Source organism: Oncorhynchus mykiss, unplaced genomic scaffold (genome assembly GCF_013265735.2).
Source record: "Oncorhynchus mykiss isolate Arlee unplaced genomic scaffold, USDA_OmykA_1.1 un_scaffold_402, whole genome shotgun sequence".
Classification (NCBI taxonomy): domain Eukaryota; kingdom Metazoa; phylum Chordata; class Actinopteri; order Salmoniformes; family Salmonidae; genus Oncorhynchus; species Oncorhynchus mykiss.
Window position 1 is genome coordinate 95,503 of NW_023493849.1, and position 14,732 is coordinate 110,234.

The 14,732-nt window shown below is 39.4% G+C and overlaps 13 non-coding genes and 3 pseudogenes across 13 annotated transcripts; all 16 read right to left on the reverse strand.

Annotated features, from left to right (window-relative positions):
* Window positions 1-222: 222 nt before the first annotated feature.
* LOC118955076 lies at window positions 223-438 on the reverse strand. The gene has a single exon (XR_005044943.1). It is a non-coding gene; the product is annotated as a small nucleolar RNA U3 (small nucleolar RNA).
* Window positions 439-1,225: 787 nt separating this feature from the next.
* LOC118955125 lies at window positions 1,226-1,444 on the reverse strand. The gene has a single exon (XR_005044992.1). It is a non-coding gene; the product is annotated as a small nucleolar RNA U3 (small nucleolar RNA).
* A 678-nt stretch (window positions 1,445-2,122) lies between these two features.
* On the reverse strand, window positions 2,123-2,341 carry LOC118955126. The gene has a single exon (XR_005044993.1). It is a non-coding gene; the product is annotated as a small nucleolar RNA U3 (small nucleolar RNA).
* Window positions 2,342-3,018: 677 nt separating this feature from the next.
* LOC118955129 lies at window positions 3,019-3,237 on the reverse strand. The gene has a single exon (XR_005044996.1). It is a non-coding gene; the product is annotated as a small nucleolar RNA U3 (small nucleolar RNA).
* Window positions 3,238-3,915: 678 nt separating this feature from the next.
* On the reverse strand, window positions 3,916-4,131 carry LOC118955077. Its single transcript, XR_005044944.1, has one exon. It is a non-coding gene; the product is annotated as a small nucleolar RNA U3 (small nucleolar RNA).
* A 787-nt stretch (window positions 4,132-4,918) lies between these two features.
* LOC118955130 lies at window positions 4,919-5,137 on the reverse strand. Its single transcript, XR_005044997.1, has one exon. It is a non-coding gene; the product is annotated as a small nucleolar RNA U3 (small nucleolar RNA).
* A 678-nt stretch (window positions 5,138-5,815) lies between these two features.
* On the reverse strand, window positions 5,816-6,031 carry LOC118955079. Its single transcript, XR_005044946.1, has one exon. It is a non-coding gene; the product is annotated as a small nucleolar RNA U3 (small nucleolar RNA).
* Window positions 6,032-6,818: 787 nt separating this feature from the next.
* Window positions 6,819-7,037, reverse strand: LOC118955127. Its single transcript, XR_005044994.1, has one exon. It is a non-coding gene; the product is annotated as a small nucleolar RNA U3 (small nucleolar RNA).
* A 678-nt stretch (window positions 7,038-7,715) lies between these two features.
* LOC118955131 lies at window positions 7,716-7,934 on the reverse strand. The gene has a single exon (XR_005044998.1). It is a non-coding gene; the product is annotated as a small nucleolar RNA U3 (small nucleolar RNA).
* A 678-nt stretch (window positions 7,935-8,612) lies between these two features.
* LOC118955128 lies at window positions 8,613-8,831 on the reverse strand. The gene has a single exon (XR_005044995.1). It is a non-coding gene; the product is annotated as a small nucleolar RNA U3 (small nucleolar RNA).
* Window positions 8,832-9,510: 679 nt separating this feature from the next.
* Window positions 9,511-9,727, reverse strand: LOC118955086. Its single transcript, XR_005044953.1, has one exon. It is a non-coding gene; the product is annotated as a small nucleolar RNA U3 (small nucleolar RNA).
* A 784-nt stretch (window positions 9,728-10,511) lies between these two features.
* LOC118955132 lies at window positions 10,512-10,709 on the reverse strand (annotated as a pseudogene).
* A 698-nt stretch (window positions 10,710-11,407) lies between these two features.
* Window positions 11,408-11,622, reverse strand: LOC118955096. Its single transcript, XR_005044963.1, has one exon. It is a non-coding gene; the product is annotated as a small nucleolar RNA U3 (small nucleolar RNA).
* Window positions 11,623-12,411: 789 nt separating this feature from the next.
* On the reverse strand, window positions 12,412-12,594 carry LOC118955134 (annotated as a pseudogene).
* Window positions 12,595-13,306: 712 nt separating this feature from the next.
* Window positions 13,307-13,520, reverse strand: LOC118955085. The gene has a single exon (XR_005044952.1). It is a non-coding gene; the product is annotated as a small nucleolar RNA U3 (small nucleolar RNA).
* Window positions 13,521-14,306: 786 nt separating this feature from the next.
* On the reverse strand, window positions 14,307-14,489 carry LOC118955143 (annotated as a pseudogene).
* Window positions 14,490-14,732: the final 243 nt, after the last annotated feature.

The following is a 14,732-nucleotide window of genomic DNA, read 5'->3' on the forward strand; positions in this document are numbered from 1 at the left end:
ACAAGGTTCTTCTACGTATGAAGGTCAAAGGTTGTCCTGAAAGGAAAATTTTAAAACTCCTCATTTTGAAGCAAAATATAAGGGCTGGACATGGAGATCAACGAAAGCCAGAAAACGGAAAAGATTATTGCTGGGGTCTCAGGACTGATTCAAGAGGTTTTATTTTACTAACGATAAGGATTTGGGAGACATTTCAGTAGCTTTTATTGTACATGGTTATCATCCACTCAGAACATATTCCCTTCATCCACATTCATTGAAGAACAAGGAACAGTCATCAAAGGTGGAAGAAAAATGAGCAAGGTCATTTCTAGCCACCAGATTCATGCTCTGAATGGGAATATCTTGAATCGTCATCATGGATAGCGAGATCTACCACTTTATACACACATTTCTCAAGTAACGCACTATAGAAATGATCCCTGAAAGTATAGTCTTGGTGCGTAAGTTGTTGTGATCAAGGTGGAGCATCTTGAAAAGAGCATTTGCACCAGCGGTTTGTGTTGCATTCTCAGCATCAACAGTTGTTGCAATCAAATTATGTTAATTATGGAGAATTGCTAGGTTTCTCAATTGAGAAAAATGGTCAGCGATGCTGGTTGCCAACAGGTAAAATATGACCTAATGTTGATGGACAGCCATCCATATTTCAAAGCCGGTTATTTGTGTTGAATTCTACCCCCTTTTAAACATTGTGTGTTTTAGCTATAGACGTATGGGTTGTACCATCAGATTCGTCTCTGTCTTCTGCATCCAGTGGTACCAAGAGTTAGTCTGTGTGATTAACGGGGGCTGAGATAGAGCTGTGTTTGTGAGACAAAGACGGATTCCGAAGGTGCCCAGGCCCGGGTCTTTTTTTTACAGAAACATCTGTAGAGTCAGAAAGGTTTGAATTACAAACTACTAAAAGCTATCTATGAAAAGCTGAGACTCTATCGAACATGCACATGTAACATGATTTGCTCTATGACGCTCACAAGCTACCAAAAAGTTGTTAGAAAGTACAAGGTTCTTCTACGTATGAAGGTCAAAGGTTGTCCTGAAAGGAACATTTTAAAACTCCTCATTTTGAAGCAAAATATAAGGGCTGGACATGGAGATCAACGAAAGCCAGAAAACGGAAAAGATTATTGCTGGGGTCTCAGGACTGATTCAAGAGGTTTTATTTTACTAACGATAAGGATTTGGGAGACATTTCAGTAGCTTTTATTGTACATGGTTATCATCCACTCAGAACATATTCCCTTCATCCACGTTCATTGAAGAACAAGGAACAGTCATCAAAGGTGGAAGAAAAATGAGCAAGGTCATTTCTAGCCACCAGATTCATGCTCTGAATGGGAATATCTTGAATCGTCATCATGGATAGCGAGATCTACCACTTTAGACACACATTTCTCAAGTAACATTAGCATCAACAGTTGTTGCAATCAAATTATGTTAATTATGGAGAATTGCTAGGTTTCTCAATTGAGAAAAATGGTCAGCGATGCTGGTTGCCAACAGGTAAAATATGACCTAATGTTGATGGACAGCCATCCATATTTCAAAGCCGGTTATTTGTGTTGAATTCTACCCCCTTTTAAACATTGTGTGTTTTAGCTATAGACGTATGGGTTGTACCATCAGATTCGTCTCTGTCTTCTGCATCCAGTGGTAACAAGAGTTAGTCTGTGTGATTAACGGGGGCTGAGATAGAGCTGTGTTTGTGAGACAAAGACGGATTCAGAAGGTGCCCAGGCCCGGGTCTTTTTTTTAAAGAAACATCTGTAGAGTCAGAAAGGTTTGAATTACAAACTACTAAAAGCTATCTATGAAAAGCTGAGACTCTATCGAACATGCACATGTAACATGATTTGCTCTATGACGCTCACAAGCTACCAAAAAGTTGTTAGAAAGTACAAGGTTCTTCTACGTATGAAGGTCAAAGGTTGTCCTGAAAGTAACATTTTAAAACTCCTCATTTTGAAGCAAAATATAAGGGCTGGACATGGAGATCAACGAAAGCCAGAAAACGGAAAAGATTATTGCTGGGGTCTCAGGACTGATTCAAGAGGTTTTATTTTACTAACGATAAGGATTTGGGAGACATTTCAGTAGCTTTTATTGTACATGGTTATCATCCACTCAGAACATATTCCCTTCATCCACGTTCATTGAAGAACAAGGAACAGTCATCAAAGGTGGAAGAAAAATGAGCAAGGTCATTTCTAGCCACCAGATTCATGCTCTGAATGGGAATATCTTGAATCGTCATCATGGATAGCGAGATCTACCACTTTAGACACACATTTCTCAAGTAACATTAGCATCAACAGTTGTTGCAATCAAATTATGTTAATTATGGAGAATTGCTAGGTTTCTCAATTGAGAAAAATGGTCAGCGATGCTGGTTGCCAACAGGTAAAATATGACCTAATGTTGATGGACAGCCATCCATATTTCAAAGCCGGTTATTTGTGTTGAATTCTACCCCCTTTTAAACATTGTGTGTTTTAGCTATAGACGTATGGGTTGTACCATCAGATTCGTCTCTGTCTTCTGCATCCAGTGGTACCAAGAGTTAGTCTGTGTGATTAACGGGGGCTGAGATAGAGCTGTGTTTGTGAGACAAAGACGGATTCCGAAGGTGCCCAGGCCCGGGTCTTTTTTTACAGAAACATCTGTAGAGTCAGAAAGGTTTGAATTACAAACTACTAAAAGCTATCTATGAAAAGCTGAGACTCTATCGAACATGCACATGTAACATGATTTGCTCTATGACGCTCACAAGCTACCAAAAAGTTGTTAGAAAGTACAAGGTTCTTCTACGTATGAAGGTCAAAGGTTGTCCTGAAAGGAAAATTTTAAAACTCCTCATTTTGAAGCAAAATGTAAGGGCTGGACATGGAGATCAACGAAAGCCAGAAAACGGAAAAGATTATTGCTGGGGTCTCAGGACTGATTCAAGAGGTTTTATTTTACTAACGATAAGGATTTGGGAGACATTTCAGTAGCTTTTATTGTACATGGTTATCATCCACTCAGAACATATTCCCTTCATCCACATTCATTGAAGAACAAGGAACAGTCATCAAAGGTGGAAGAAAAATGAGCAAGGTCATTTCTAGCCACCAGATTCATGCTCTGAATGGGAATATCTTGAATCGTCATCATGGATAGCGAGATCTACCACTTTAGACACACATTTCTCAAGTAACATTAGCATCAACAGTTGTTGCAATCAAATTATGTTAATTATGGAGAATTGCTAGGTTTCTCAATTGAGAAAAATGGTCAGCGATGCTGGTTGCCAACAGGTAAAATATGACCTAATGTTGATGGACAGCCATCCATATTTCAAAGCCGGTTATTTGTGTTGAATTCTACCCCCTTTTAAACATTGTGTGTTTTAGCTATAGACGTATGGGTTGTACCATCAGATTCGTCTCTGTCTTCTGCATCCAGTGGTACCAAGAGTTAGTCTGTGTGATTAACGGGGGCTGAGATAGAGCTGTGTTTGTGAGACAAAGACGGATTCCGAAGGTGCCCAGGCCCGGGTCTTTTTTTTAAAGAAACATCTGTAGAGTCAGAAAGGTTTGAATTACAAACTACTAAAAGCTATCTATGAAAAGCTGAGACTCTATCGAACATGCACATGTAACATGTTTTGCTCTATGACGCTCACAAGCTACCAAAACGTTGTTAGAAAGTACAAGGTTCTTCTACGTATGAAGGTCAAAGGTTGTCCTGAAAGGAAAATTTTAAAACTCCTCATTTTGAAGCAAAATATAAGGGCTGGACATGGAGATCAACGAAAGCCAGAAAACGGAAAAGATTATCGCTGGGGTCTCAGGACTGATTCAAGAGGTTTTATTTTACTAACGATAAGGATTTGGGAGACATTTCAGTAGCTTTTATTGTACATGGTTATCATCCACTCAGAACATATTCCCTTCATCCACATTCATTGAAGAACAAGGAACAGTCATCAAAGGTGGAAGAAAAATGAGCAAGGTCATTTCTAGCCACCAGATTCATGCTCTGAATGGGAATATCTTGAATCGTCATCATGGATAGCGAGATCTACCACTTTATACACACATTTCTCAAGTAACGCACTATAGAAATGATCCCTGAAAGTATAGTCTTGGTGCGTAAGTTGTTGTGATCAAGGTGGAGCATCTTGAAAAGAGCATTTGCACCAGCGGTTTGTGTTGCATTCTCAGCATCAACAGTTGTTGCAATCAAATTATGTTAATTATGGAGAATTGCTAGGTTTCTCAATTGAGAAAAATGGTCAGCGATGCTGGTTGCCAACAGGTAAAATATGACCTAATGTTGATGGACAGCCATCCATATTTCAAAGCCGGTTATTTGTGTTGAATTCTACCCCCTTTTAAACATTGTGTGTTTTAGCTATAGACGTATGGGTTGTACCATCAGATTCGTCTCTGTCTTCTGCATCCAGTGGTACCAAGAGTTAGTCTGTGTGATTAACGGGGGCTGAGATAGAGCTGTGTTTGTGAGACAAAGACGGATTCCGAAGGTGCCCAGGCCCGGGTCTTTTTTTTACAGAAACATCTGTAGAGTCAGAAAGGTTTGAATTACAAACTACTAAAAGCTATCTATGAAAAGCTGAGACTCTATCGAACATGCACATGTAACATGATTTGCTCTATGACGCTCACAAGCTACCAAAAAGTTGTTAGAAAGTACAAGGTTCTTCTACGTATGAAGGTCAAAGGTTGTCCTGAAAGGAAAATTTTAAAACTCCTCATTTTGAAGCAAAATGTAAGGGCTGGACATGGAGATCAACGAAAGCCAGAAAACGGAAAAGATTATTGCTGGGGTCTCAGGACTGATTCAAGAGGTTTTATTTTACTAACGATAAGGATTTGGGAGACATTTCAGTAGCTTTTATTGTACATGGTTATCATCCACTCAGAACATATTCCCTTCATCCACATTCATTGAAGAACAAGGAACAGTCATCAAAGGTGGAAGAAAAATGAGCAAGGTCATTTCTAGCCACCAGATTCATGCTCTGAATGGGAATATCTTGAATCGTCATCATGGATAGCGAGATCTACCACTTTAGACACACATTTCTCAAGTAACATTAGCATCAACAGTTGTTGCAATCAAATTATGTTAATTATGGAGAATTGCTAGGTTTCTCAATTGAGAAAAATGGTCAGCGATGCTGGTTGCCAACAGGTAAAATATGACCTAATGTTGATGGACAGCCATCCATATTTCAAAGCCGGTTATTTGTGTTGAATTCTACCCCCTTTTAAACATTGTGTGTTTTAGCTATAGACGTATGGGTTGTACCATCAGATTCGTCTCTGTCTTCTGCATCCAGTGGTACCAAGAGTTAGTCTGTGTGATTAACGGGGGCTGAGATAGAGCTGTGTTTGTGAGACAAAGACGGATTCCGAAGGTGCCCAGGCCCGGGTCTTTTTTTTAAAGAAACATCTGTAGAGTCAGAAAGGTTTGAATTACAAACTACTAAAAGCTATCTATGAAAAGCTGAGACTCTATCGAACATGCACATGTAACATGTTTTGCTCTATGACGCTCACAAGCTACCAAAACGTTGTTAGAAAGTACAAGGTTCTTCTACGTATGAAGGTCAAAGGTTGTCCTGAAAGGAAAATTTTAAAACTCCTCATTTTGAAGCAAAATATAAGGGCTGGACATGGAGATCAACGAAAGCCAGAAAACGGAAAAGATTATCGCTGGGGTCTCAGGACTGATTCAAGAGGTTTTATTTTACTAACGATAAGGATTTGGGAGACATTTCAGTAGCTTTTATTGTACATGGTTATCATCCACTCAGAACATATTCCCTTCATCCACATTCATTGAAGAACAAGGAACAGTCATCAAAGGTGGAAGAAAAATGAGCAAGGTCATTTCTAGCCACCAGATTCATGCTCTGAATGGGAATATCTTGAATCGTCATCATGGATAGCGAGATCTACCACTTTATACACACATTTCTCAAGTAACGCACTATAGAAATGATCCCTGAAAGTATAGTCTTGGTGCGTAAGTTGTTGTGATCAAGGTGGAGCATCTTGAAAAGAGCATTTGCACCAGCGGTTTGTGTTGCATTCTCAGCATCAACAGTTGTTGCAATCAAATTATGTTAATTATGGAGAATTGCTAGGTTTCTCAATTGAGAAAAATGGTCAGCGATGCTGGTTGCCAACAGGTAAAATATGACCTAATGTTGATGGACAGCCATCCATATTTCAAAGCCGGTTATTTGTGTTGAATTCTACCCCCTTTTAAACATTGTGTGTTTTAGCTATAGACGTATGGGTTGTACCATCAGATTCGTCTCTGTCTTCTGCATCCAGTGGTACCAAGAGTTAGTCTGTGTGATTAACGGGGGCTGAGATAGAGCTGTGTTTGTGAGACAAAGACGGATTCCGAAGGTGCCCAGGCCCGGGTCTTTTTTTTACAGAAACATCTGTAGAGTCAGAAAGGTTTGAATTACAAACTACTAAAAGCTATCTATGAAAAGCTGAGACTCTATCGAACATGCACATGTAACATGATTTGCTCTATGACGCTCACAAGCTACCAAAAAGTTGTTAGAAAGTACAAGGTTCTTCTACGTATGAAGGTCAAAGGTTGTCCTGAAAGGAACATTTTAAAACTCCTCATTTTGAAGCAAAATATAAGGGCTGGACATGGAGATACACGAAAGCCAGAAAACGGAAAAGATTATTGCTGGGGTCTCAGGACTGATTCAAGAGGTTTTATTTTACTAACGATAAGGATTTGGGAGACATTTCAGTAGCTTTTATTGTACATGGTTATCATCCACTCAGAACATATTCCCTTCATCCACGTTCATTGAAGAACAAGGAACAGTCATCAAAGGTGGAAGAAAAATGAGCAAGGTCATTTCTAGCCACCAGATTCATGCTCTGAATGGGAATATCTTGAATCGTCATCATGGATAGCGAGATCTACCACTTTAGACACACATTTCTCAAGTAACATTAGCATCAACAGTTGTTGCAATCAAATTATGTTAATTATGGAGAATTGCTAGGTTTCTCAATTGAGAAAAATGGTCAGCGATGCTGGTTGCCAACAGGTAAAATATGACCTAATGTTGATGGACAGCCATCCATATTTCAAAGCCGGTTATTTGTGTTGAATTCTACCCCCTTTTAAACATTGTGTGTTTTAGCTATAGACGTATGGGTTGTACCATCAGATTCGTCTCTGTCTTCTGCATCCAGTGGTACCAAGAGTTAGTCTGTGTGATTAACGGGGGCTGAGATAGAGCTGTGTTTGTGAGACAAAGACGGATTCCGAAGGTGCCCAGGCCCGGGTCTTTTTTTTACAGAAACATCTGTAGAGTCAGAAAGGTTTGAATTACAAACTACTAAAAGCTATCTATGAAAAGCTGAGACTCTATCGAACATGCACATGTAACATGATTTGCTCTATGACGCTCACAAGCTACCAAAAAGTTGTTAGAAAGTACAAGGTTCTTCTACGTATGAAGGTCAAAGGTTGTCCTGAAAGGAAAATTTTAAAACTCCTCATTTTGAAGCAAAATATAAGGGCTGGACATGGAGATCAACGAAAGCCAGAAAACGGAAAAGATTATTGCTGGGGTCTCAGGACTGATTCAAGAGGTTTTATTTTACTAACGATAAGGATTTGGGAGACATTTCAGTAGCTTTTATTGTACATGGTTATCATCCACTCAGAACATATTCCCTTCATCCACATTCATTGAAGAACAAGGAACAGTCATCAAAGGTGGAAGAAAAATGAGCAAGGTCATTTCTAGCCACCAGATTCATGCTCTGAATGGGAATATCTTGAATCGTCATCATGGATAGCGAGATCTACCACTTTAGACACACATTTCTCAAGTAACATTAGCATCAACAGTTGTTGCAATCAAATTATGTTAATTATGGAGAATTGCTAGGTTTCTCAATTGAGAAAAATGGTCAGCGATGCTGGTTGCCAACAGGTAAAATATGACCTAATGTTGATGGACAGCCATCCATATTTCAAAGCCGGTTATTTGTGTTGAATTCTACCCCCTTTTAAACATTGTGTGTTTTAGCTATAGACGTATGGGTTGTACCATCAGATTCGTCTCTGTCTTCTGCATCCAGTGGTACCAAGAGTTAGTCTGTGTGATTAACGGGGGCTGAGATAGAGCTGTGTTTGTGAGACAAAGACGGATTCCGAAGGTGCCCAGGCCCGGGTCTTTTTTTTACAGAAACATCTGTAGAGTCAGAAAGGTTTGAATTACAAACTACTAAAAGCTATCTATGAAAAGCTGAGACTCTATCGAACATGCACATGTAACATGATTTGCTCTATGACGCTCACAAGCTACCAAAAAGTTGTTAGAAAGTACAAGGTTCTTCTACGTATGAAGGTCAAAGGTTGTCCTGAAAGGAACATTTTAAAACTCCTCATTTTGAAGCAAAATATAAGGGCTGGACATGGAGATCAACGAAAGCCAGAAAACGGAAAAGATTATTGCTGGGGTCTCAGGACTGATTCAAGAGGTTTTATTTTACTAACGATAAGGATTTGGGAGACATTTCAGTAGCTTTTATTGTACATGGTTATCATCCACTCAGAACATATTCCCTTCATCCACGTTCATTGAAGAACAAGGAACAGTCATCAAAGGTGGAAGAAAAATGAGCAAGGTCATTTCTAGCCACCAGATTCATGCTCTGAATGGGAATATCTTGAATCGTCATCATGGATAGCGAGATCTACCACTTTAGACACACATTTCTCAAGTAACATTAGCATCAACAGTTGTTGCAATCAAATTATGTTAATTATGGAGAATTGCTAGGTTTCTCAATTGAGAAAAATGGTCAGCGATGCTGGTTGCCAACAGGTAAAATATGACCTAATGTTGATGGACAGCCATCCATATTTCAAAGCCGGTTATTTGTGTTGAATTCTACCCCCTTTTAAACATTGTGTGTTTAGCTATAGACGTATGGGTTGTACCATCAGATTCGTCTCTGTCTTCTGCATCCAGTGGTACCAAGAGTTAGTCTGTGTGATTAACGGGGGCTGAGATAGAGCTGTGTTTGTGAGACAAAGACGGATTCCGAAGGTGCCCAGGCCCGGGTCTTTTTTTTTACAGAAACATCTGTAGAGTCAGAAAGGTTTGAATTACAAACTACTAAAAGCTATCTATGAAAAGCTGAGACTCTATCGAACATGCACATGTAACATGATTTGCTCTATGACGCTCACAAGCTACCAAAAAGTTGTTAGAAAGTACAAGGTTCTTCTACGTATGAAGGTCAAAGGTTGTCCTGAAAGGAAAATTTTAAAACTCCTCATTTTGAAGCAAAATATAAGGGCTGGACATGGAGATCAACGAAAGCCAGAAAACGGAAAAAGATTATTGCTGGGGTCTCAGGACTGATTCAAGAGGTTTTATTTTACTAACGATAAGGATTTGGGAGACATTTCAGTAGCTTTTATTGTACATGGTTATCATCCACTCAGAACATATTCCCTTCATCCACATTCATTGAAGAACAAGGAACAGTCATCAAAGGTGGAAGAAAAATGAGCAAGGGTCATTTCTAGCCACCAGATTCATGCTCTGAATGGGAATATCTTGAATCGTCATCATGGATAGCGAGATCTACCACTTTATACACACATTTCTCAAGTAACGCACTATAGAAATGATCCCTGAAAGTATAGTCTTGGTGCGTAAGTTGTTGTGATCAAGGTGGAGCATCTTGAAAAGAGCATTTGCACCAGCGGTTTGTGTTGCATTCTCAGCATCAACAGTTGTTGCAATCAAATTATGTTAATTATGGAGAATTGCTAGGTTCTCAATTGAGAAAAATGGTCAGCGATGCTGGTTGCCAACAGGTAAAATATGACCTAATGTTGATGGACAGCCATCCATATTTCAAAGCCGGTTATTTGTGTTGAATTCTACCCCTTTTAAACATTGTGTGTTTTAGCTATAGACGTATGGGTTGTACCATCAGATTCGTCTCTGTCTTCTGCATCCAGTGGTACCAAGAGTTAGTCTGTGTGATTAACGGGGGCTGAGATAGAGCTGTGTTTGTGAGACAAAGACGGATTCCGAAGGTGCCAGGCCCGGGTCTTTTTTTTACAGAAACATCTGTAGAGTCAGAAAGGTTTGAATTACAAACTACTAAAAGCTATCTATGAAAAGCTGAGACTCTATCGAACATGCACATGTAACATGATTTGCTCTATGACGCTCACAAGCTACCAAAAAGTTGTTAGAAAGTACAAGGTTCTTCTACGTATGAAGGTCAAAGGTTGTCCTGAAAGGAACATTTTAAAACTCCTCATTTTGAAGCAAAATATAAGGGCTGGACATGGAGATCAACGAAAGCCAGAAAACGGAAAAGATTATTGCTGGGGTCTCAGGACTGATTCAAGAGGTTTTATTTTACTAACGATAAGGATTTGGGAGACATTTCAGTAGCTTTTATTGTACATGGTTATCATCCACTCAGAACATATTCCCTTCATCCACGTTCATTGAAGAACAAGGAACAGTCATCAAAGGTGGAAGAAAAATGAGCAAGGTCATTTCTAGCCACCAGATTCATGCTCTGAATGGGAATATCTTGAATCGTCATCATGGATAGCGAGATCTACCACTTTAGACACACATTTCCAAGTAACATTAGCATCAACAGTTGTTGCAATCAAATTATGTTAATTATGGAGAATTGCTAGGTTTCTCAATTGAGAAAAATGGTCAGCGATGCTGGTTGCCAACAGGTAAAATATGACCTAATGTTGATGGACAGCCATCCATATTTCAAAGCCGGTTATTTGTGTTGAATTCTACCCCCTTTTAAACATTGTGTGTTTTAGCTATAGACGTATGGGTTGTACCATCAGATTCGTCTCTGTCTTCTGCATCCAGTGGTACCAAGAGTTAGTCTGTGTGATTAACGGGGGCTGAGATAGAGCTGTGTTTGTGAGACAAAGACGGATTCCGAAGGTGCCCAGGCCCGGGTCTTTTTTTTAAAGAAACATCTGTAGAGTCAGAAAGGTTTGAATTACAAACTACTAAAGCTATCTATGAAAAGCTGAGACTCTATCGAACATGCACATGTAACATGTTTTGCTCTATGACGCTCACAAGCTACCAAAACGTTGTTAGAAAGTACAAGGTTCTTCTACGTATGAAGGTCAAAGGTTGTCCTGAAAGGAAAATTTTAAAACTCCTCATTTTGAAGCAAAATATAAGGGCTGGACATGGAGATCAACGAAAGCCAGAAAACGGAAAAGATTATTGCTGGGGTCTCAGGACTGATTCAAGAGGTTTTATTTTACTAACGATAAGGATTTGGGAGGACATTTCAGTAGCTTTTATTGTACATGGTTATCATCCACTCAGAACATATTCCCTTCATCCACATTCATTGAAGAACAAGGAACAGTCATCAAAGGTGGAAGAAAAATGAGCAAGGTCATTTCTAGCCACAGATTCATGCTCTGAATGGGAATATCTTGAATCGTCATCATGGATAGCGAGATCTACCACTTTATACACACATTTCTCAAGTAACGCACTATAGAAATGATCCCTGAAAGTATAGTCTTGGTGCGTAAGTTTGTTGTGATCAAGGTGGAGCATCTTGAAAAGAGCATTTGCACCAGCGGTTTGTGTTGCATTCTCAGCATCAACAGTTGTTGCAATCAAATTATGTTAATTATGGAGAATTGCTAGGTTTCTCAATTGAGAAAAATGGTCAGCGATGCTGGTTGCCAACAGGTAAAATATGACCTAATGTTGATGGACAGCCATCCATATTTCAAAGCCGGTTATTTGTGTTGAATTCTACCCCCTTTTAAACATTGTGTGTTTTAGCTATAGACGTATGGGTTGTACCATCAGATTCGTCTCTGTCTTCTGCATCCAGTGGTACCAAGAGTTAGTCTGTGTGATTAACGGGGGCTGAAGATAGAGCTGTGTTTGTGAGACAAAGACGGATTCCGAAGGTGCCCAGGCCCGGGTCTTTTTTTTTACAGAAACATCTGTAGAGTCAGAAAGGTTTGAATTACAAACTACTAAAAGCTATCTATGAAAAGCTGAGACTCTATCGAACATGCACATGTAACATGATTTGCTCTATGACGCTCACAAGCTACCAAAAAGTTGTTAGAAAGTACAAGGTTCTTCTACGTATGAAGGTCAAAGGTTGTCCTGAAAGGAACATTTTAAAACTCCTCATTTTGAAGCAAAATATAAGGGCTGGACATGGAGATCAACGAAAGCCAGAAAACGGAAAAGATTATTGCTGGGGTCTCAGGACTGATTCAAGAGGTTTTATTTACTAACGATAAGGATTTGGGAGACATTTCAGTAGCTTTTATTGTACATGGTTATCATCCACTCAGAACATATTCCCTTCATCCACGTTCATTGAAGAACAAGGAACAGTCATCAAAGGTGGAAGAAAAATGAGCAAGGTCATTTCTAGCCACCAGATTCATGCTCTGAATGGGAATATCTTGAATCGTCATCATGGATAGCGAGATCTACCACTTTAGACACACATTCTCAAGTAACATTAGCATCAACAGTTGTTGCAATCAAATTATGTTAATTATGGAGAATTGCTAGGTTTCTCAATTGAGAAAAATGGTCAGCGATGCTGGTTGCCAACAGGTAAAATATGACCTAATGTTGATGGACAGCCATCCATATTTCAAAGCCGGTTATTTGTGTTGAATTCTACCCCCTTTTAAACATTGTGTGTTTTAGCTATAGACGTATGGGTTGTACCATCAGATTCGTCTCTGTCTTCTGCATCCAGTGGTACCAAGAGTTAGTCTGTGTGATTAACGGGGGCTGAGATAGAGCTGTGTTTGTGAGACAAAGACGGATTCCGAAGGTGCCCAGGCCCGGGTCTTTTTTTTACAGAAACATCTGTAGAGTCAGAAAGGTTTGAATTACAAACTACTAAAAGCTATCTATGAAAAGCTGAGACTCTATCGAACATGCACATGTAACATGATTTGCTCTATGACGCTCACAAGCTACCAAAAAGTTGTTAGAAAGTACAAGGTTCTTCTACGTATGAAGGTCAAAGGTTGTCCTGAAAGGAAAATTTTAAAACTCCTCATTTTTGAAGCAAAATATAAGGGCTGGACATGGAGATCAACGAAAGCCAGAAACGGAAAAGATTATTGCTGGGGTCTCAGGACTGATTCAAGAGGTTTTATTTTACTAACGATAAGGATTTGGGAGACATTTCAGTAGCTTTATTGTACATGGTTATCATCCACTCAGAACATATTCCCTTCATCCACATTCATTGAAGAACAAGGAACAGTCATCAAAGGTGGAAGAAAAATGAGCAAGGTCATTTCTAGCCACCAGATTCATGCTCTGAATGGGAATATCTTGAATCGTCATCATGGATAGCGAGATCTACCACTTATACACACATTCTCAAGTAACGCACTATAGAAATGATCCCTGAAAGTATAGTCTTGGTGCGTAAGTGTTGTGATCAAGGTGGAGCATCTTGAAAAGAGCATTTGCACCAGCGGTTTGTGTTGCATTCTCAGCATCAACAGTTGTTGCAATCAAATTATGTTAATTATGGAGAATTGCTAGGTTTCTCAATTGAGAAAAATGGTCAGCGATGCTGGTTGCCAACAGGTTAAAATATGACCTAATGTTGATGGACAGCCATCCATATTTCAAAGCGGTTATTTGTGTTGAATTCTACCCCCTTTTAAACATTGTGTGTTTTAGCTATAGACGTATGGGTTGTACCATCAGATTCGTCTCTGTCTTCTGCATCCAGTGGTACCAAGAGTTAGTCTGTGTGATTAACGGGGGCTGAGATAGAGCTGTGTTTGTGAGACAAAGACGGATTCCGAAGGTGCCCAGGCCCGGGTCTTTTTTTTACAGAAACATCTGTAGAGTCAGAAAGGTTTGAATTACAAACTACTAAAAGCTATCTATGAAAAGCTGAGACTCTATCGAACATGCACATGTAACATGATTTGCTCTATGACGCTCACAAGCTACCAAAAAGTTGTTAGAAAGTACAAGGTTCTTCTACGTATGAAGGTCAAAGGTTTGTCCTGAAAGGAACATTTTAAAACTCCTCATTTTGAAGCAAAATATAAGGGCTGGACATGGAGATCAACGAAAGCCAGAAACGGAAAAGATTATTGCTGGGGTCTCAGGACTGATTCAAGAGGTTTTATTTTACTAACGATAAGGATTTGGGAGACATTTCAGTAGCTTTTATTGTACATGGTTATCATCCACTCAGAACATATTCCCTTCATCCACGTTCATTTGAAGAACAAGGAACAGTCATCAAGGTGGAAGAAAAATGAGCAAGGTCATTTCTAGCCACCAGATTCATGCTCTGAATGGGAATATCTTGAATCGTCATCATGGATAGCGAGATCTACACTTTAGACACACATTTCTCAAGTAACATTAGCATCAACAGTTGTTGCAATCAAATTATGTTAATTATGGAGAATTGCTAGGTTTCTCAATTGAGAAAAAATGGTCAGCGATGCTGGTTGCCAACAGGTAAAATATGACCTAATGTTGATGGACAGCCATCCAATTTCAAAGCCGGTTATTTGTGTTGAATTCACCCCTTTTAAACATTGTGTGTTTTAGCTATAGACGTATGGGTTGTACCATCAGATTCGTCTCTGTCTTCTGCATCCAG